General features: G+C 37.1%; 1 protein-coding gene and 1 long non-coding RNA gene across 6 annotated transcripts in view; both read left to right on the top strand.

Moving 5' to 3' along the window:
* Positions 1–21,827, top strand: part of DSCAM (DS cell adhesion molecule) — a 478,055-nt gene that overhangs the window by 121,199 nt on the left and 335,029 nt on the right. The gene's annotated exons all lie outside the window — the stretch shown is intronic.
* Positions 3,382–20,996, top strand: LOC118160820. Its single transcript, XR_004747688.1, has 3 exons — positions 3,382–4,687; positions 15,349–15,350; positions 20,985–20,996. It is a non-coding gene; the product is annotated as an uncharacterized LOC118160820 (long non-coding RNA).

Raw genomic sequence — 21,827 nt, 5'->3', positions numbered from 1 at the left:
CCTAGCATTGTTCCATACTGACACGAATCAAATAAACACATTTCACACTGGTATAGTTATTGTGTGTGTGTGTGTGTGTGTGTGTGTGTGTGTGTGTGTAAAGGCCTAAAGATAGAAGACATTTCACCCCCAAAAGAATAGGCAAGTGAGCTTAAAAGTGATTGCTACAAATTTTACAGTATACAGATTCTGACATTTATTTCAAAGGATTTTGTTGTTCATGTTAAAATTCTAAGCCACCCAGGTAGTTAGGTCTAGAATATTCCTGATTTCCCGATACTTATTAAATTCGGCATGTAAATGTGCAGAGTTCTATTACAAGATTTGATATGTGAATGAGACACCTTGAGTCCATGAATGATGTTGTTTTCCTTCTTCCTTGGATGGAAGTGGGCAAAGTTTAATATCACATAGACCTAAGTATATCCATCAGAATGGAAGAGTTTGAATGAGCAAGTTAGAAATAGCTTGGAGACAGCTTAGCTTTTCAAAAATAAGGCTTAGACTGGTAAAGAGTAACTCTCAGACTAAAAGATATTCTTGTGGAGTCTTCCAAACATATTGGAAATCTGTATGGACAGGACTATATATCTTTCATAGCTGTTTTGCGGTAACTCTGATCAGGCAACATGTAGTTTTCCTTTCAGTTTATTCATGACAGTACTTCTACTCTGCCATGTTCTCAATGCACTGCAATGGAATTTGATATTGAATAACTCCTATAGTCTGGTTACAACCCTAACAAATCTCTGAAATGCTTTAAACACTTTTTTTTTTTTTTTTTTTTCCCCTGAATTGCCTGCAGATATAATATAACAGCTTAAATATAATAGCTTAAATATAAATATAAAGTCTAAGATGAAAGTTCACATATGCCAGTAGGGGTTCAGTAACATTTAATTGAGAGGCTTAAATGACAACGTTTTCTGCTCTTCAGATGGCCACCACTAGAACCATAACTGCATCTGGTATTTTATGATCATGATAAGATATATTAATAGAAAAAGTCTGACAAAGGTCTTGAAAAAACGTCTATAAAAACAACTGCCTGAACAAAATGCAATATCTTGAAGATGTAACATTGGTCAGAGAGATTAAAAAATTGGTATTTATAGGTGCTTTGATTACACCACTGTTTTCTTGGACTTTATGATGGAACAAATGGCTACCACCTCCCAGAGAAAACTGATGTTTGCTGAGTTGTTAATACAAACAGATTCATAAGACTGGCTGTTTTTTATTCAAGACAGTGAGGGTTGTTACTGGTGTCAGAAAGAACAGTAGTATGCCAAACACAATGGGCTGGGCAGGGGTGGGGGCAATGGCTCACAGGCCACTGAAATGTGGACTAATGATCTGTGCCTTCCCTCCTCTGCTGCCATTGTGGTACTGATGTTGAGACAATTTAATGATGGCAAGGGATGAAAGATACCAAGGAAAAGGGGTGGGAGGGAGTCTTTCCTCTGAGAAACATAAGGAAGATGTGGGAAGGATGGTCCTTGAGCTGGGGGCCTTCTTTGGAGTGATGCAGTGTCAGCATGCAGTAGGAAGAGAATAAGGTACACTGGCTGAAGGACATGCCTTGGGACAACTGGGAAGATATATCATGAGAGTGCATAAGGGGTTGATTTTGTCACATAAAGTTTTGGAACATGCCTTGTTGGAGGAAGGGGCTTGGCTCTCCCTGTGTATGCATATGTGGTACTTGGTCTTTTCAGTTTTTCCTTTTGCAGTGCCTAGGATAATGGTATCACAAATAATCATCCCTGATGAGATATTAATGTTAGCAGAATAGTTTAACAGACCGCCTATTTGTACTTTGGTATTTCTAGGAAGTCAACCAGATTCACTCTTACTGACAAATACTCATATAAATTCACCCATAAATCCACAACACTCTTATTTTCTACCATCAATTCAGTCAATTCAGTCAGTATACATTATTTACCTGATAGTTGGCCTTTTTTTTTTTTTTTTTCCCCACTGTTAACCTTGTCTGTCTTATTCAACTCTTTCCATATGAAATATATTTGAAGGCTGACTTATTCTGTACTGAATAGGGAGTACATAGAGGCTTGAATTCTATGCATCATCCAGATTCTTTTTATTAAATCAGCCATGTACATCAATAATCAAAAGAAAGACAATTTTTCCAAATCTATGGACTACTCAGCTGAGTCCCCAGCTATGTAATCAAGTCTCTGTTCAATTTACCAGGAAACCATTGCCTTGTGAGCAAAGAATACTTTCTCAGTTCATCATCTTTAATACCACCCTTTCTCCTTATCCACAGCATTGTGTAAAATATAAAATATTTTATATAAATATAAATATATGCTTTGCCCTTTAAAATGGATTTTCTTTAGCTTGTCTATCATTATTTTTCTTCATGAACCTATTTGTATTTATCCCTACTAATTAATATGGCAGTGGCTTATGCCCAGACATACCCTGTTTACCAGGTAAGACATCAGTGTGCCCATGTTAGACAGAGAAAAATGTAAATAATTCAGTGCTATGAAATAATTTCTGTGTGGCTTTGCTGATTTAAGAATACCACCTTGCTTTCATTTTTTCTGTTATGGCCTAAAAAGGGTATGATATCTCACTTCCTTAATCTGCTTTAAATCTGGTCTGAGATTTAAACCAAATTTTATTGTCATATATATATATTCACTACAGCCTTCCAATATTAATTGCAAGCAACATAACCCATGTAGAAGAATTTTCCACCTTCTCCTTCCCCCACAAACAAGCTCCCTGTGGCAGTTAGTCAGTGGCTAGGTGCTTGTATGGATGACTTTTGGTAACAAGCCTTTGGAACCCTATGACTGTGAACATTTCTAATACACTCTGACTTAGAAGAGGATGCTGTGAAATGAAAGATTAAATCTTAATTTGAGCATGACTCGGACTTTGTCTTCCAAACCTTTTACACAAAAAGTGTAACAGAAATTCTGTTTGTACTTGCCAGAGAAGTCATATCTTTACCCACAATTATTCTGTTTTAACCTGGAAGAGCAAATGAGCCATATATATATATATATCTTCATGAAAAATCTCCATGAAAGAACATCTGATGATAATAATAATAATAATTATTGTTTTTCTGAGACAGGGCTCATAATTGAGTCTTGATAGGCAGCAAGTGAGTCAGCCAAAACCTTATTCATCTTTTCCTGGAATAGGTGCCTCACCTTTCACAAAGGACCTTAATTTATTTCATCCTGCTGGAAAGCTCTCTGCTCAGGTTGCTTTTGTTCTCCAGGGCAAAAGTAGCTAGTTGTTTTTGTTTATCTAAGCACACTTCTGCTTATAATCCTTCCTTCCCTCCAAACAAACACAAAACACCACCATCACCACCAAAAAATGATGACAACAACAACAAAAAAGCATCCTTTAATGTGCAATATTTTATAGCAGTGAATAGTGTGAAATGCTGATCATGGGGAAAGTGTCATCTGGTTCAGAGTGACTCAGAAGATCTGAGCTCAGTTCCCATCTTTCCCGTTGGTCTTCTCTATGACCTTTAGCTAGGTAGTTAAATAAATTGGACACAAGTAGCTAACACACCTTCCGTTATTTTGGAAATCTTGCTGGGTGCCAGCTTGTATCGCTAGGTGCAAAATATGATAATGCTCCTGAAAGTGTTGACCACCATCATGTCTGATCTCTCTGGATGTTCCTGTCATGCAAGTGGTAGCTACTAACAAGTGGAATGAAAAATGACTCTGTTCTACATTTCCTATATCTAATTATATCATTTTCTTTTCTGAAAACAGACAGGGGAATGAAAAGTTTCTTGGTGTGACAGTGGACTAGTTTATAATGAAGCAAGTTTTTCAAAATAGCTTAGATTTTTGACATTTTTTTCCAGAGAATGACATGTTAAAAAGCTACTAGCTGGCTGGGAAATGTAAGTACTGTATTTGTCAGAAATTTCTTCAGGAACCTGACAGAACAATGGTGCAATATATGACAAAGTACAATTAGTAACATCAATAACTTTATATTAGCTGTTATACTGGTGTCTGTTCTAGAACAGTTATTACAAGAGTGAGTTGGCAAGGCAGCAGTTCTTCAATTTAACTTTCACCTTCATCCAGTCTTGCTGTTAAAACTCTCTCTCTTTCAAGTAATGCTTTCTCCTCCCTGTTCCTCTTGTGTGATGCCTATTAGTACTACCTGTACCTGTTGCAAAATTTACCTATGTGCTAATTTTTGCAGGCCATAAAAGAAATCATATTAATTTCTTCAGACATTTTTAGAATCTCTATGTTCTTCAACATTACCAAAGCTCTAGGTGGAAGATAAAAATGGGAGAAAATGTTAAAAGACAAGAGAAGCAAACAGATTAATTCTTTATAAAAGAGAGGCAATTAAATAGTTATACTTGAAGAACATGTTTTACATTTGTCAACTCTACCAGCCTCTCTTTTGATATTAAAAAAATATTGTAGTTAAAGAGACAGCTTTCCTTTGCTACCCTTCCCCTGTGGTAGTCACTGTAAAACTTGTTCTTTTGGTTCATTTTCCTTCTTACTTCACTTTTTTCTCTGTGCATTTCTAAATATGCATCTTCTAAAGCAGCTGTATTACAGGCTGGCAATGAACCTTTGATTCCTCTTAATAATAATATCTGAAGTCAGCTGATGGGGCTGTGCTAAGTAATTACCCTGGACTCAATGTGACTGGTCAGACAGCAAGGAGTTAGAAGCATCCCCTCCTGCTCTTCCTTCAACTTGAGTGAAGGTCTGCAATGGTCAGTGCTGAAGGGAAGGGTCCAAGGGAACAGTCAGACCCTGAGGTTTCTCTATGTAGCGTAAGAGAAAAAATATGCATGGAAAAAAAAAGATGTATCAGCTTACTAGGGCAGGTGAGTGCCTTTTATTTCTGAAGGTGGGGTTGGTGGCTAGTTGTAAATGTCTTTTGACTTCAGGGGAGACATAATACCATCCTATTTTTTTTTGCCTAAACACTGTAATTGGTTTGCAAGGACACTTTCTCGTGAGTGCTGGAAACTCTCTCTGCTAACAGTGACCCTCGTTCCCATACACACTTTGGTTGAAATAAGTTGGTTTCTATTAACAAAAAGTGATATATCCATCTATAGTGCCAAGCAGGATTGGGCTCAACCGTCTTTCCACTTCAGCTTCCAGAAAAAAACACTCCTTTTACATACAATACGTATAGTCCTGTGCAGAGACAAGCAAGACAGTCTGAGCTCAAAACTATTGAAATCCTTTACAAACCATCTTCTTATCACATGTTGAAATATATCAGTTACAGCTTTTATTTGGGATGATTGTCACAGTTTGAAAGTTAAGACTAGCAGTAACGAACACATTTAGTCGTAAGGCAGAACCAAATAGGTCATTGTAGCACTCCTTGAGAACACGTACATGTTCCAAGAGGGAAGATCTTTGTTTCCTGCAATCCCTTAGCATAAAATGGAAGAAACAAATATAACAGATGACAGTCTCTTCAACCAGTAAGTTCAACCAGGTTATCAGTCAGAGCTTTGAGAAAAGGAACTTCTTCAAGAAGGATTTCTACTTGTTTTGGTTGTTAGTAATTTATAAACAAACAACAACAACAACAAAAAAAACTGTTCTTCATTCCTTTGCCTTAATTTGGTGGGGGTGTTAAAAATGGTGTATCTAAGAAAAAAAAAAACAAACAAAAAACTGGTCTCTGACTGCTCTGCATATTCCCCCCTGCTGCCTCCTGCACATGCCAGCAACATGTCTTGGTAAGGTAATTTTGACTGGTGTCCCCCAAATACCTGATATGTAACACACCGGCCAACATCTATGTCTTTTTCTCAGACTACTCATATCCTTAAATGGGGTCAGCACACAGCAGCAGAAGCATTTATGCAGGACATAATGCAGAGCAGGGACAGTAGTGGTGGGTAGTGCCAAGAGGTCAGTACAGGTCTGAGACCAAGGAATTGGGTCTTAGGGTAGGAAACCCCGCTGTGAAGAGTGGAGTAAACCACAGCTTGGCTGCATGCATGGGATGAGGGTTAGTGAATCCCAGCAGCCAGAGGTATCTTGGCATGCAGGAAAGCCATGAGGGAGTGTTGAACTTTTACTTTCTGGATTTCCCACAATTTTTAATAACTGCCTTCATATAGTGTATGCGTAAGTAACTAAGGAATGTTTTTCCTCTCATTCACTTAATTTTAATTTGAAGAGGAAAACAAATACCCTTTAACTTGAATACCCTCAGGACAGTCTTCATGGACAGTGTTTAATAAGGAAAGTTGACACAGAACATTAATAAAACGAAGCTTTAATAGCGTTACCTTGGATCAGTCTTTGAAAGAAGAGAAGTTGGCAGTGAAATTACATTGGTCATCTATCTTATCTATCACTGGAAAAAATATTTCCCTCACAGCTGAGTCAGAACCAGGGAAGGGGAATATATGCTTTAATATTGGAAGAACAATTTGTTTAGTTTGCTCAGCAAAGAAGTTAGTCTTCTGGCTCAGTCAGCAAAAAACAGTTCATAAATACTTGTGGTGAATCCATGTGCTAAGAAGAGTAAAGGAAGATTTAACTGTGCTCTGCTTCCCTGGAAATAACAATTATTTGTACATGTTACTTGGCTGGTGATCTGTTTTCTCTGGTCCTGTTATTTTGTTCCATAACAAACTGAAATTCATTCATATTTTCATGTCATTTAAACATTTTGTTACATATTCGGAAGTGAGGTGACCAGTCACATTTCACCATTTGCATTAGGTTGGCTCAATTTAGGCTTTATAGATGCTGTACCTTTATAAATGGTCCAATCAGAAAAGGTAAAGAAAGTTAATCTGAAGTGGTCTGTAAACAAGTTTTCATTAGATATCTAGCAAAGAAATTTATTGTACTGGAATGAAAGTTTTTGATTGTATATTTCCATTCATACTTTATCAACGCTTTAGCTTTGGTTTTAGTATTCATACACTTAAAAGAAAAAAACAACAACAACTTTTCATAATAATCTGAAAGTTCAATTTGTGTACCATAACTTGCAGTCCATTTGCCACAGAATCATTTTGTTTTCTCAACAGTTGTTTGACTTGTAGCACAACTTGTGGTGGTGAGACTATAAAATGTGTGTGTATAGCTTCTGTAGTAAAAGTGAGTTTTTTTCATTTTTGTAAGCTGAGATACATTGTTGAAATTCTTGTAAAGGAACCAGACGGTGGCTGCTTATTTCCCAGATGGTTTATTCATCAAACTGATTATGCTGCCTTTTTTTTCTTTTTCATTGGGGTTCCCCTACTTTTTCTGCATGCATTTTATGGGGTAAAACCATTAAAAAAAAAAAAAAAAAGTTTTAGGTACTCTTTTACTTCAAAACATATTAAAGTTATCTTTATAAAAACATAGTGTGTTATTTGGTGAACCCCAGCATTAGAATATAAATTAAGTTTTATCTCATGCAACTCGGATGCAGGAATTGAGCAGCACAAATCTCATGCAACTTGAATGAAATTCATACTCTAAAAGAAAACTTTAACTTCCTTTTACATGGCACATTGCTGTTACTATGTAAGCTTTTTTGAAGATGGTCATATTGATGCCTTTGCATTATATACACTTATATTTTCTCATCCTGCCAATTCTACCTTTGAAACACCACCATCACCACCACCACCAAATCTCCATTTTTTCCTTATGGGCTTCTAAAATTAAAATTTATCCTCTTGGACAGAAGTGGAATATTCTTAAAGTTGTTCTGAAAGCCATTCAAGAATACTATTCAAGTGTTGTTTAGCATGTAATTAATGATGCAGACTTCTGCTTAAGCAATCATCTCTGATCCTCTGAGCATTTCCCTTTGAAAATCTAAAACATACGAGAGCAGAATAGAAATAGAGTTTTATAATCAAAAATGCACAAAGGAGAGATATTTTTAAGTTATCCCATCTAACAAGTTTGTCATACTTATTTGAGGTTTATTGAGTAGAGTGTTATTTTAATTAGAATAGAATAGAACAGTTCAGTTGGAAGTGACCTTCATTATCTAGTCCAACTGCCTGACCACTTTAACCTTTGGTTAAAGGTTAAAGTATATTACTGAGGGCATTATCCAAACATCTCTAGAACACTAACACAGATGTGTTAGAACACATGTGTCTAGAACACAGGTGTTTGATGAGACATCAAACACCAGCATAGACAGCCTCTCCCACTATTATACCACTGTCACAGTAAATATATATATATATATTTTTTAATGTCCAGTCTGAAACTTCCCTGAACCTCCCCTGGCACTGTTTTGTGACATTTCCATGTATCTTGTTTCCTCTTCTCCTCAGGAAGTTGGAGAAAGCAATGAGGTCACATCTCAGCTTCCTTTTCTGCAGATTAAACAACCCAAGTGTCCTCCCCTATCCTCGTAAGACGTGCCTTCCAGCTCTTATAACAGCTTTGTTGCCTTCTTCTGGATGCCTTCAAATACCTTAACATCTTTTCTATATCGTGGAGCTGAGATATTAAACTATTCCTGTGTGGATCTAATGAACAGCATCTCAAATCCGTGCTTCAGCTTGAAGACTTTGTCCAAAACCTTAATTAGGGAAACAAAAAAAACAAACAACAGCAACAAAACAAAGAAAATGTCAAAGGTCACAAAAGTAATCAGAGATCTTTTTATGACTTTGTTAAGAAGTTATCAGCAAGCAGTTGTACTAGTATAGTGATACAGTACAAAAAGAAATGAAGTCCAGGTATATATGAACAGATGCTTCAAATCGCTATACGTTAGTACCAAGGTTAAGTAACTCTCAAAACCCTAGCTTTGAAATTTTCCACACTTATATGCACATTAATCATTTGACTAGGAAAATCCTTAGGAGCCAAAGATGAAGAGTGCCAGTTGTAATTAAGCGTGTAAATATCATTAACAGTACGGTTTTACAACTAGACAGAAATTCCTTTTCTTCTGTGACGATAAGGAAAATGCTTTCCCCCCTCTCCCCCCCTAGATTTCTGTTGAAAATGAGAAAAGTGAAACTACTAGCATATTTATTTTATTCCATCTAAAGCATGGCTGAAGTGAAATATATCTTGCAGTTATTAATGATATAGTATAAAAAAAATACATCTCTCTGACCTTGGTGCTATACCTTGTGGCTGGCTGAAGGGTGCTCCCAAGTGTTCAGGTAGTGAATTATTATTGCAAGGACAAATTCCTGTTGCTGTTCGCTCAACAGAAGCTTGACTTGATTTAGTGTCTTAGCTCCACTGGTACAGATGTTCCAACTTAAGAAACAAGGGACAGTTCGATTTCAGTTCACCACCTGATTAAAATAGCTTTCTATCCTATTAATAAATATAACCTTAATTCTACACCCTTCTTCTCTTTGTTTAGAAATGTCCTTAATAGTCATATACACATACCTAAATACACGAAGGTGCCAGCACCTTGCAGTTATGACCTTGCTAAATTGTTGCAGTCTTCTATTACTGCACAGGCTTTCCTTCTTCAGCCACATTTGATGCTGTTTCTTTTTTATTACTATTTTGTTATTTTCTCGTGCTGCAGCAAACTATGGCTCTGCCGTGCTGCAGTAGTAATGGCTCTGCTTGCCTATTGCTGCATGGCTGCAGAGAGTGCACTTCTGGAGTTGTTCTCCTTCCCTGTCAGAAGAAGCTGGAAGATATATCCAGCAATCTGACACATTCCATTTACTCACAGCTCCTCTAAAATAAATGCATTCATAGCCTTGGCTTTCAAGCCTAGCTTAAAAGTAACTGTAAGGATCTTTGCCTGTGACTTTCACAGCTACTGTTCTCCTTATGTCTACTTCATACATATTAACTTCTGATACTGCATCCTACAAGAAACTTTTGGAATTCCTCCACTGAGACCATTCAAGGCTGTTTTAAGCCTCCTAATATGCATAGCCTCATAATTTTCATCCAAATCTTGTGATGCTATTTATTTATTTATTTATTTATTTTTTTCTCTTTACCATCTCTTCTAGGGTTTTTAGAGGCTCTGGTCTTTCAGAGGTCAGTATGGAAGAAGGAAATACTACGAAGTACTTAGTACATATTGCTCTGGGAAAAGACTAGAGGACGTAACTAATGGATACTCGGAAGAGAAAAGATTAAAATATCACATACAGTCAAAGCTAATCTAACTTTTTCAGGGGAAGCCTGTCTCATGGTTAAAATATATATTAGGCCTTGTAAAAGATGCTTCATGCAATGCAAGTGATGCTACGTGCTCTTGAGTTTATTCGTGTTCTCTTTACTTCTATGGCATGATAGAAAAACCTTCCTTCCCCTTTTCAGTTGCTGTGAAAACCAGTCTATGAATTGTAAAAGGTAGAAACAGTGCCTGGCAGCTTTGTATCAGACAAAAAGGCTGGCAGTTGGAGAACCTTCCAACTATAATGCACCTGATTGGCACCTGATTAATACTTGATTTACTAGCAATACTGAAAATTTGTTACTTTAAAGATGCTGCCATAAAGAGAGGAAGTTTTTCCTGAGACATTACACTTCTAAAAGAAATGGGAGATTATCTGCTGCAGTTTCTTTTAAGGTTAGCAGCCATATTTTATGATGGGACTAGTTCAGATTTTCTTACGACTTTGATAGTGTCATAAGTTTTTTCAACTGCTGTAGGGTTATATGTGTCATTACCAGTAAACTTAAATCAGTTACTGATATGTCTTATCCCCAGCATTAAAATCTTATGTTAACTGCTGGGAAATGCATCAGTCTGTTTTTCAGGTTTGTTGCTTTGACTCATTATTTGGGAAAAAAATAATTAAAAAAATAAGTTGGAAAAAGGAAGGGATGGTTAGAGGGTTGATGAAAGAAATTGTGCTGGAAAAAGTTGAAGGAAAACAGAGGATATCTTCACATAAATGGTTGTTTAGACCTTGGCCTTCAGACATATTAAATCACTGATTGCATTCCTGGGGTAAAGCAAGCTTGATCTATCTCATGCTGCCTAGCACCTTGTTACAAGCTGTGTTAAATCTATAATGTCAGAAGGATATATTGATATAAACACTTTTTATTTTTCCCTCTATCCACAACTTTATTAAATATATATGTATATTAGAAATATCTGGGAGACTGGTACAGGTCAGTCTCAGTGATGCAACTTAGCCCTGTTCTGCAGCTGGGACTTTGGGAAAATGAGCAAGCTGTGACTTGAATACTTCAGTCTGTTTTTCTGTTTTTGTTAAGGTCCTAGAATTATTATTATTATTATTATTATTTGCAAATGAAATTAAAATAGGAGGTTGATAATTGGCAACAGAGGGATAACAATATGTATAAATCTCTCGAAGTGCCTGGTTTTCACTCTGGATACTTTGCTCTACAGTTCAGTCCACCCAGAGGTGGCCCTCACCCATTCCACTTCCCACTGTTATCCCCAAAGATTGGGAGTAAGGGAAGATTTGTACAACATAAAGACTAAAATATCCAGGTTTAGATGGGAGGGGATTGGGAAGAAAACTCCAGCACCTTTGCATAAAGAAGGTCTTGCCTCCAGCCTCTTCTGTTTTCCATGCCTGCTTAACTGGGCTAACAACACTGATGGTTCTCTGCAGCTCCCACTCTGTAGGCTCTGATCTGGCTCAGATGCTGCTTTTGACTAAAGCCTAGTAGCTGCAATAAATATAAACCAATTTGTGCAATAGCTTAGCAATATGGAGCAGTGCCCACAAGGGAAACTGCCTGTGAGCAGAACAGCGTTTGAGACAGACTTTCTAGAGAAAGGTGGCCTTTCTTGTGGCATCTCACCCCTCTTTCTCACCAAGCTCTGTAAGATGCAGCCTGATTTTAAAAGAAAGTATGTTCATCTTGGAGTAGCTGGGGGAAGAAATTGCTGTGTTCCTTTAAAAGCATAAAAATAAAAAAAGGCTGTTCATTTCTTTCATATTTTTCCTAGCCTGTAATTATTCCTAATCAAACTACAACAAACAGTAAACACTAAAAATGAAATAAACGCACTGACAGTTTGCCAATAACAAGCAGAAAATGTTCCATCTGTCTAGCAGTGAGTAAAATGTGTGTAATTACTGCTCATTTTTCTTCTAATTGCTGAGTTATTAGTTTAAAGCTTACGCACAACTGGTGAACAGTGCCGACTACCCATTCTCTAATTACAGTCCTTGCTTTGCTGTGCTTGAAATCAAGAAAAGCAAAAAGCAGAAAATTTGCATTTTAAAAGAGTTGTCTGAATTAACCCCTCTGGTAAAAGTATCTTTTCAATATTGGCCTTGCAGGTCAGATCCTTGGCTGACAGAAATCAGCATCTAGGTATATCAGCTGAAGTCTCTCAGGGGAATTATCACCATTCCTTTTTTTCCTATTTTTTCAAGTCTACATTTTAATTTCTAATTTAAAGAAGATTAAATGCTCTGAAATTTATGGTAGGTCAAAGGAAGGAATTCCAATGAGGAAGCAAAAATTATGATAGCCACGAGTTAGTAGTACTTGCATTACTTTGTGCTTCTTTTTCTTTATCTGATTATCTCAAAGTGGGTCAGATGACGGTATGTCTATGTTTCAGTCTGCACTAAGATAGCTGAGCTGTCTTTATTTGCCCTGTGAAGGCTAACTCATTTAGATCCAGGGTGTGCCTGAGGTGGCAGATATGTGGTCACACAGTCCTGGCCACCTTTTGTCCATCAGGTTTCAAATGGCATCTCACCACAGGGGCTCTGAAGTCCATGAGGGTTAACTTACCTTGTTTGAGTGTGGTTCAGTATAAGAGGTGAAAGACAGAAAACAGATCAGGTTTTGCTCACTTGCAGAAGCCTGGAGATGTTATTGCATGGGATTTTGGCTCTTAAAAACAATGGTAAAAAATACAGAATAGTGATAGAAAGAAGACTGAGGAAGCTGAACAACAGAACTGTCAACCTAGCAGTTTCTGGGATCACAACTCAAAGGGATCTTACTTAGCATGGCACCAAAGCAAGGCAGACTTAATGGCCTGTAGACTGAAGTTCACAGCATGGGATCCACACTTCTACTGGTGGGTTCACAAATGGGAAAAGATTGAAAAACTGGTGTGCTAGGTTCTCATAGGAAACCCTTAGCTACATGCTAAGGTGTTGGTGTTTGGAAGCAGGATGAAGCCACAGATATAAGTCATGAAATGAGATGCTAGAAAAATTGGAAAAAAAAAAAGTATAACTGGACAGAATTAATTTTTCTGGTATAGTTTAGGTGGTAAAATCTCCCACTCCAAAATCACAGCACTTAGTCCTATCAGCAGTACCTCTGTGTGCATTACCCATATCTGCAGAGTAGTTGAGATGACCCTAGCCTGCTTTAACAGTGGTTATATCCTAGTTGGAGCAGTGCCAAAAACCCTCCCAGAAGCTTAGTAGTTGTGAAGGCTTCCTGTTGTCTTGGCCTGATTTTTGACTGCACATGAACCACTCAGTTTAAAACCTTCTGTTTTAATTTACCCATAAAATAAAATAAAAACTCACTATTCTCTAGCTAGTGTTATTTCTGGTGAACAAGATGTGAGTAAACACTGTGGGGAATCCAAATGGTATAAACTCTGAAGAAAATCCAACTAGCCTTTGTGCCTCCATACAAGGTTTATTTCATAGTTTTTAGTCCTGATCTTCCAATACAGGCCATCTGTTCCTAAAGAGGGGAGAAGAATGGATGTACCACCCACATTCACATTCATTGAAGAATTAGGTCAATAAAAAAAATATTGAAGAGAAAATATGTATCAAAAAAAAAAAAAAAAGGTTAGAATTTGGGCACTATATTTAAGGGGTTATCTTAGCTTTAAAAAATAGTGATGAACTGTGTGAAGTACTAATTACCTGGGATAAGCAGTCAACAACAACAACAAAAAACAATTTTGTTTTTGCTTTAACTGTAGCTTCAGACTTGAGAAAGCATTTGCACATTTACTTGCCCAGGAAGAAGACTGAGGAGAAAAATGGTTCTTTGATACTGGAAAATGTGAATGCACAACAGCCTTGCCTTGATGTGGCTGTGTACCTCTCGCAAATGTCAGTGACAAATGTTTAACTAAAGAGGAGGAGAGGAAAGATTCTGTACATTCATCTGGTTTTAAGAAAAAAAAGCATCCAGGAATCACACCGAAACAAAACAAAACAAAAACACACCAAACCAACCAACCAACAATAGCAACAACAACAAAAAAGCACAACTCTTTTTAAGGACTCTGTTTTCACAGAGAGTAGGGTGGTTTAACCTTGTCGTGGGACCAGAAGTGCACATTGTGAGAGGTTGGGATTTGAGGAAAAGGATGGAAGAACAATAAAAATTTAAGCATTTTTGCTCAGTAGCTAGAGAACTGAAACTTTCCTCCTGCATTTCAGTTCTGAATAAATGTATTTGCTTCATGGTCTCACATGCATATTATGCATAATCCTTTAGATATGCTTGCAGCTGTGTAGTAGAGATAGGGGCTGCTGGGACTTTGCTACTTGAAGAATGATGGAGATACTTCACCAAAAAAGAGCAGAAATGAAATAATTATTTGCATAATCTTTCTAGAGTCACCTAGATTTCTTGAAAGCAGCTTAACATGTTTGGAATAATCTATTAGGGAAATATTTAGGGAAAAATACTTTTCCTTTTGACCATATGCATTTGATTTTTGTCTCTAGGTCTAACAGATTTAAACTGCTTTATATTCATTTTAAGAACATTTTATTTCAGAATAATAGCTCCTATTTTAAACGCTGTAAGTTCATTCTCCTCGTGCAGAACAACAGGGAAAGATTTTTTTTCCCTACAAAATTATCTTACTGCAATTTATTTTAACATAGGTACTATACTTCCAAATGTTCTTTTCAACTCAATATATATGACCTTTTTCTCCTTGTTGAACTGTTTGTGATGTTTTGCAAAGAAGAGAATCCCTTTCTCTGCAAAATTTCAGGGAAAAGGGGACAAAGTGAGCATTATACAGACATGTAATCTTCACTATAGTTAAACTGCTTTCATAAAATAAGGACTGTGTGTGTAAAGGTCTTTATTTTTGCCAACTATCTCAAAAATATATATTTTTTCCTTTATTTTTCCCCTCCCTCCTCCTAGAAATTAAGATGAAAATTAAGTCACAGAGGAAAGGTGGATGTTTTTCTCTGAAATAATAAGATCCTTGTGTAGTTTTGGGTCAGAGCTACAGTGAACGAAAACTCAAAAGACTGTTGTTCTACCAGAAAATGAAAAAAATATCAAATTTTAGATTGTATTTTTGTGCTTGCAATGTACACATCTGATATTTACAGTATAATTGTCCAGTATAGCAGTGTAAATATCCAATACAAAATCAAAACTTATGTCACATAGCTATTTCTTTAATAGAAAGGAGTTCAAACAAATTTTCTGGTGCACTGATAAGACTGCATAATGGATAAATGGAGAAAATATTCTGAACAGCTTTCTGCAGAACACTTCTGCATTAAAATATAGTGTGTTTGTATATTATGTTGTGGCATTGTACATGTATATTCCCTTGAATATAAGAATAAAGGTTTCTATTAGATATTTTTAATCATCTCTGTTGCAAATACAGCAGCTCTTTATTCATTGCTTTAAGGACTGCTACAAGTGGCTAAAACTGATTTAGCTATTCATAAAATATCATTTGCCATTAGAACAGAGCTACTTTCAAACCACCCTACTTTCACAAATTAAATGAATTTCATATCTCATGACTCTGCAGCATCTATGCTGGGGCTTTGGACAGCTAAAGGGATAGCTAGAGCTGAATGAAAGAGACCTGGCATAAATGGCACTGTGTGTTTGTGCACAAAGGAGCAGGTCAGGCAGTGCAAAGAAAGTACTTCGAAGCATGAAATAATTATCTGATTCATCTCCATTGGAGGAGCAGGCCTTGCTTTCAGGATCTACAATGTAGGCTTTCTTTCACCAACTTGATTTGCCAAGGTTAATCTATTCATAGGCTCTAGCTTTGTCTGCCTAAGTTGCGTTTATGAAGCATTTTTATGACAGTTGGCTTGTCTGGTGCTTAAGACCATTTTAAATGTGTTTATTTTTGTTTTAACTTGAAGTGATTCACGATCACATAAACAAACTGGTATGAAAAAATAAAAATAAAACTTAAAATTTTAGATGATATCATCTGCCATGAGGGAAACCTTGAACATATCTAGAATGGTATTTTCAGTACAATTGAACATTGAGGAAGAGTGAGAAATTTAAAGAGAATGGATATTTCTTGGCCAACATTTCTTTTAAAGAAAAACAAATTTACAAATAAAAAGTTAATTTCAGGTTTTTGAAAGGGTGTCACAAACCATGCAGCATTGAAAATGGTAGTAAAAGCTATAAAAATAGCCTTGCATCTACATGAAATTTTAAGAAAAATAATTTTGAGGAATTGTTAACATCCTTTATAAAAGAAGATAACTATCAGTTTTATTGTAACTGTAACATATGTGAGGATGTTTGTTTAATTCCACAGTTGTCAGATATGAGGTTGAGAGTTTTAATAGCCTCTGGCTATCAAATCTACAGCCTTAGGCTCCTGTTTGTAATTTAATATGAGTAATTTGTTATGAATAGAGAAGAAACAAGAATTGCCCAGTAGCCATGAAAGCACATTTACATTATAATTATTAGGCACATAACAGCTAGAAAATAGATAAAAGGAATTTTTGAGTAACGTTGGCAAGAGAATAGTATCATCTGCTAAGATAAAGCAGAAAAATATGGCTCTGGAGAAATTATGTGTGAGGGAAGCTGTGGTTATAGTCAAAAGGTCATCCTCATCTCAGCTGCTGGCTTGGTTGTAATGTAAACCACTTTCAGAAAGTTGTATGTGTCTTAGAAACATTGTTTTTCTCTGCTGTCTGAGCCTGTGCGCAATAGTTACAGAGGCATCAGTAAAGATGGGTTTTCAGGGCGAATGACTTTGGCATCTGTAGATGTGTAGGTGACTTTTAATTTTGCTTTTCTTTTGAATGTTTCCACTTTCAGAAAACTCAGTTTCACAAAGCAACTAGAGTATGTAGTACTCCTCCATAGAAAACTAAACCCTCTAGACTAGATTTCCCAGAGGATCTTGGCACTGAAGAGCACCTACCTGGACCCCAAGCAATTGGTCACATTTTCTCCACAGGGTCCGTGCTCACTGCTCTCAAGTGGGAGAACAGCTGAAAATCTTGTCCAAGTTATAGAACTGAATCTCTGTTCTGACTGTTTAATCCCAGAGAGTTTTGTTGGAATTTCCATATATCTTCAACATATTTTAATGTCTCATTTACTAAAACACACTAACCATTTAGATATTTAAGTAGATGCCAAGTGTTTGCTTTCTGAAGGTGATGCACACCTACCTCACTGTTCATCTGTGGCAATTTAAATACCCACAGACATGTATTGCAGCCTGAGAGTTCCTGTGATTGTTCCCTGTGACAATTTCTCTTCCCACCCACCCTCTTTTTCTTTCCACCTCTCTTCCTTACCCCTTCTTTCTTGTTGTTTCTTCTGCTAAGGACTGCCATTCATGCCTCAGAGTCGTGGGCATGGCCACTAGTATGTGTCCGCATTACCCTGAATACTTGCTTGAGGTCCTCATGTATGATACCTTGTGGGATGAATTATTTGCCGTCATTCAGAAGTCTCACGGTGTGTTTCGACCAGTTGATGTAAGTTGACATGTGTCCTCCTTCTTCCCCACCCAAGTCACTACAGCAGTTCACTGGTGTGAATCATTGCCATGGGTCCTGCCTTCTGGAGCAAATGTTTATATCTGAGATGCCAACAAAATTCAAAGATAGGAATAAGGATTTATTTTGTAATTGTGAAGGAGTGGGTATATTTGCCAGTAATTTGGAAATAATGTCTCTGTTTCCCCCTCTTTTCTTAATGTGAGAAAAATGCCATGAAAAGGGGTAGTTGTGCTAAAATAAGTGTTCCTGTCCAACTGTGAGACAGTTATCCTATTCCTGGTGCAGTTTGCGGGAAAGGTTTTGCTGTGGTTTAACCCATCAAACAGCTAAACACCACACAGCCACGTCCCTTTCCAGGACACAAGGTTCTTACAAAGGCTCCACTGACCATGTTACTAAAATAACTTTTGTGCCAAAAACTCTGTGATTTCAGTCACTATGAGCATTGCAATCTGCATATGTCTACTCATGTCACAATGCTTCAAAGGCAAGCTCATAAGCTCTCAAGGTCTTGTGTGATTTCAGAATTTCTCAGGAGTGTGGTACACAATGATAAGTGGCTATGCATTACCTCATTCCAACAGCAGCAGACACTGCTCCCTAGCAAGGAGTTTTAAGAAAGCAGGATCAAACCTATCCTCAGAGACTATCAATAGAAATATACCTCTTAATTTATTTTTTTTTGCACTTGGCTGTAGACAACAGACCACGTTTGTTTATTTATTTATTTACTCTGGATGAGTTAGAATGTGCCCATTTTATTCCTGCAGTGAATCTGTCCTTATGCAACAATGACCTAGGAAAAAACATATCCAACAAGGCAGTGAAATCAGAAAGTACACATCTGGGGATAGCAGGAGGACAATAACATTCAAAATTACTTGAATAAAGTAGAAGGCTGTGGCAGAAATATGATGCATGCAATAGAATTCAGAATAAGTGAGAGCAATGAAGCTACAAAGGAAAAAGCAGAAGGAAATAAGATTTTTAAAAGATGCTTGTCACAGAACCCCAATCAAGATAATGGAAGTACTAAGCAAACCCTTAAAATCTTACATTCTTACAGATATTACACACCACTTGTCACATCATTAAATGCAATCTGTAAATGGCAAAGAAAGCTGTCACATATGCAGTGGGATCTGCGTTCTGTCTGTCTACACAGAATCCTCATAGGTTTTCAGTAGAAAAAAAAACACTGTCTATTCAAGACGTGGAATTTGATTAAGGTATTCAGTCCTAGTCACTGCAGACCACTATGTACTTTTTAAAATGTCTTTCTGCATTGGAGCCTTCATTTTTAAATTCAACTTCACTTTTATGAATGAGAGTAAATATTTTCATCTTTTCTGCATCTTTAACAATAAATTATATTTAAAAAGGCATCAACTTTTAGTCAAGAATTAAAACATATTTGATTCAGTTTCTGCTGGTTTAATATTGCCCATGTGGTGAAAATGAACAACACAGAAACATTTTCCTTCAAGTCTCTTGTTTTCTCCAAGTCTCCAAGACATGCCATTTTAAAAATTATGTCATTACAGTGTAATGCTAAACAGCTGATCTCTGCTTTTGCTAATAGTGACATGAACATATCTTGAATAAGACATGGAGGCAAATCATCTCTGTGTTGACTAGGTGCTTCAATTACTTAATTCACAAAGCAGAAAAAAGATACAATTCATACCATGATGCAGTGATTTGCTGAACATCAAACACAACATATGCCTTTCTAAGCAAGACAAAAATGATAGAAGAGAATAACCATTGCTGCCTTTCAAGGATTTCTGTGGTGATAGAACTGATTTACAGTTTTAGTGGGCTGATTAGTGGAGATTTTGATGTTTAGATGCACCCTTGAAGTGGGTTTTCATGTATGCTGCACTGATCTGAAACTCTTCCCTCATTTGGAGTGAATTTTAGTTGCCTGCAGATGTGTGACAGCTTCATCCCTCCTTTTTATAATGGAAAGAACGTCAAGAGCAGGGTGGCCAGACTTTGTGTTTACTTTAAGGCATTAGGTTTTGTTCTGAAAAGTTAGCCTAATGATTTACTTGTACTGGGCTCACCTTGGTTGCTCACCTTTGTTTCACTCAAGCCTGACGAAGCTGATGGCCTCTGAACACCAAAGGGGCTGCACGGTGCCTGTGTTGTCTTGTGGGGGACCTTAAGTTGCCAATTCCTCGTACCCTGCAGATACTTACTGTCCTTACACAGCCAGTTTTCTGTGCTTATTTCCTGTATTCAGGGAGTACTAATTGTTACTGGCTTGCCTCACAGGAAAAGTTTAAGAGACTAGGTATATTTTGAACCACACCTATCAGGTGCAGCACTCTGTGGGGGACAAAGCCTCCTGCTTTGCTTTATTGTCACTGATTTCTGAGGGCTGGTGCACTGGAAAGCCTCCTATCCTCAGTGCAGTGCTGGTGCTGCTTTTTGAGCATGGAGGTGGCTCCTTGCACAAGGTGAGATCTGGCAATGGGAAAATCATTGACTGTTGTGGGGATCTGAAACCTTTCCAATGAATGGTGATGCTACAGTGCCCTCTGGCAACCCAGCAGTCCCAGGCACCCCTGCTTTGGTGCTGAGCTGATCATTTGTGAAGTGTGGAGTTTCAAAAACAGAAAAAAAATATATATTTTAGAGTTTCAGTAGGAAATCCCAGAGGAGGTAGAACCGTGTGCCTGTATCATATGTGGAGAAAGTTCTTGTGTCAGTGGGCTTCATTAGCATTTGTTTGAATTAAGTTGCAGGTCCAGGAGCATTTACTTACTATGTAGAGAAGATCACTCTATAGTTCTAATTGGACCCTGCCATGCAATTAGCTACAACTTTTTAGAAATACTGTTGTAAATTCTCCTATTTATCATGTCTGCAATGGGAAACTTGTGAATGCTAAATTAACTGTGCCCAGAAGAAGCTTTACAATGGTAACCTCCATAACACTAGTCTGAGAGTGCTTGAGACTATTCTGGGAAAAGCAAATATACTTAATTACGAAAAAAATTAAAAATGAAATAATATTCATAAGAGCAACTTCGGACAGAAGAAGTTGACTAAGGTAATGCCACGGAATTGCCATTATAGGACGATTGCTATTAGCTCTTTGATTACCCAATAACAGAACAAGCAGTACTATGATTAACTGCTCATAGAAAAATAGGGAGCAGTTAAACTGAAGGAGTGCTGTCATAAAATCCAGAAAAACTCTGAGCTGTATTGCTGCAGATAAGTAGCTGCTGCATATGCTATGTAAAGCATATAAACTAAGGAGTAGTTTCCAGCAAAATTAATGTAGGCCCAGCAGGGACTCAGACCAAAAGAATAAAACAAATAGCGCTGGGCCATTATGCTGTACTGTTGTGTCAGAGGTTTTAAAACAGTTGTGTAATAAGCATCTTTTTACTGTCTTCTGTGCCTACTGTTTTACTTTTTTTTTTTTTTTTTTTTTATTGCAGAACAGATTCATTTTGAAGGTCTGCCTCTTGGGCTTTCTTTCTTTCTTTATTCTTTCTTTCTTTTGATAAAATTAGTAATTTCTATCTGACTATATGTTGATAAGCAAGTTGGAGAGAGGAAAGAGAAGATAAGTGCTTCATCTTACTTTTGCTTTATTTTAATCAAATGATATAATTTGTATTAGGTAAATGTTTTGAATATAAGGTAAATATTTGGCCTTCTTCCACCATAGCACATTGCTCCTTGTGTTTGAAATAAACATCCACAGGTAGGCCATTTGAACATAGTTGAGAAAATAATAGATCTCTCATATGGCAGATATGAACCATTCGGCTGACAATAAAATATTCTTTGTGGCTGTTAGTCCAGCCCAACTGGTGGTGAGAATCACCTGAAAATATAACCCTGCCTGATCTGTGTACCTTATGCAGTTATTCTGTCATAGGCCCGGGATGTTGCCACATTTCTCCTCCTCGTAGGAAGAGCTCTGACAAATGTTCCTCCCCTTGCTATGTGATGAGGTGGTAAATCATTCTGCTCAAAAGTTCTCCAAACGATGGATCCATGTTTGAAAACATCTGATACTTTCACCTAAAAAAGCAGAGTTAAGGGGATATAGCAGGAATACTGCCATGTTAGTTGCATGGTCACTAGGAAATAATGAAAGATATTTGTCAGTGTCTGAATTCCA

The sequence above is a fragment of the Oxyura jamaicensis genome, chromosome 1 (assembly GCF_011077185.1).
Source record: "Oxyura jamaicensis isolate SHBP4307 breed ruddy duck chromosome 1, BPBGC_Ojam_1.0, whole genome shotgun sequence".
In the NCBI taxonomy this organism is placed as follows: domain Eukaryota; kingdom Metazoa; phylum Chordata; class Aves; order Anseriformes; family Anatidae; genus Oxyura; species Oxyura jamaicensis.
This window is presented reverse-complemented; position numbering and strand designations above follow the sequence as displayed.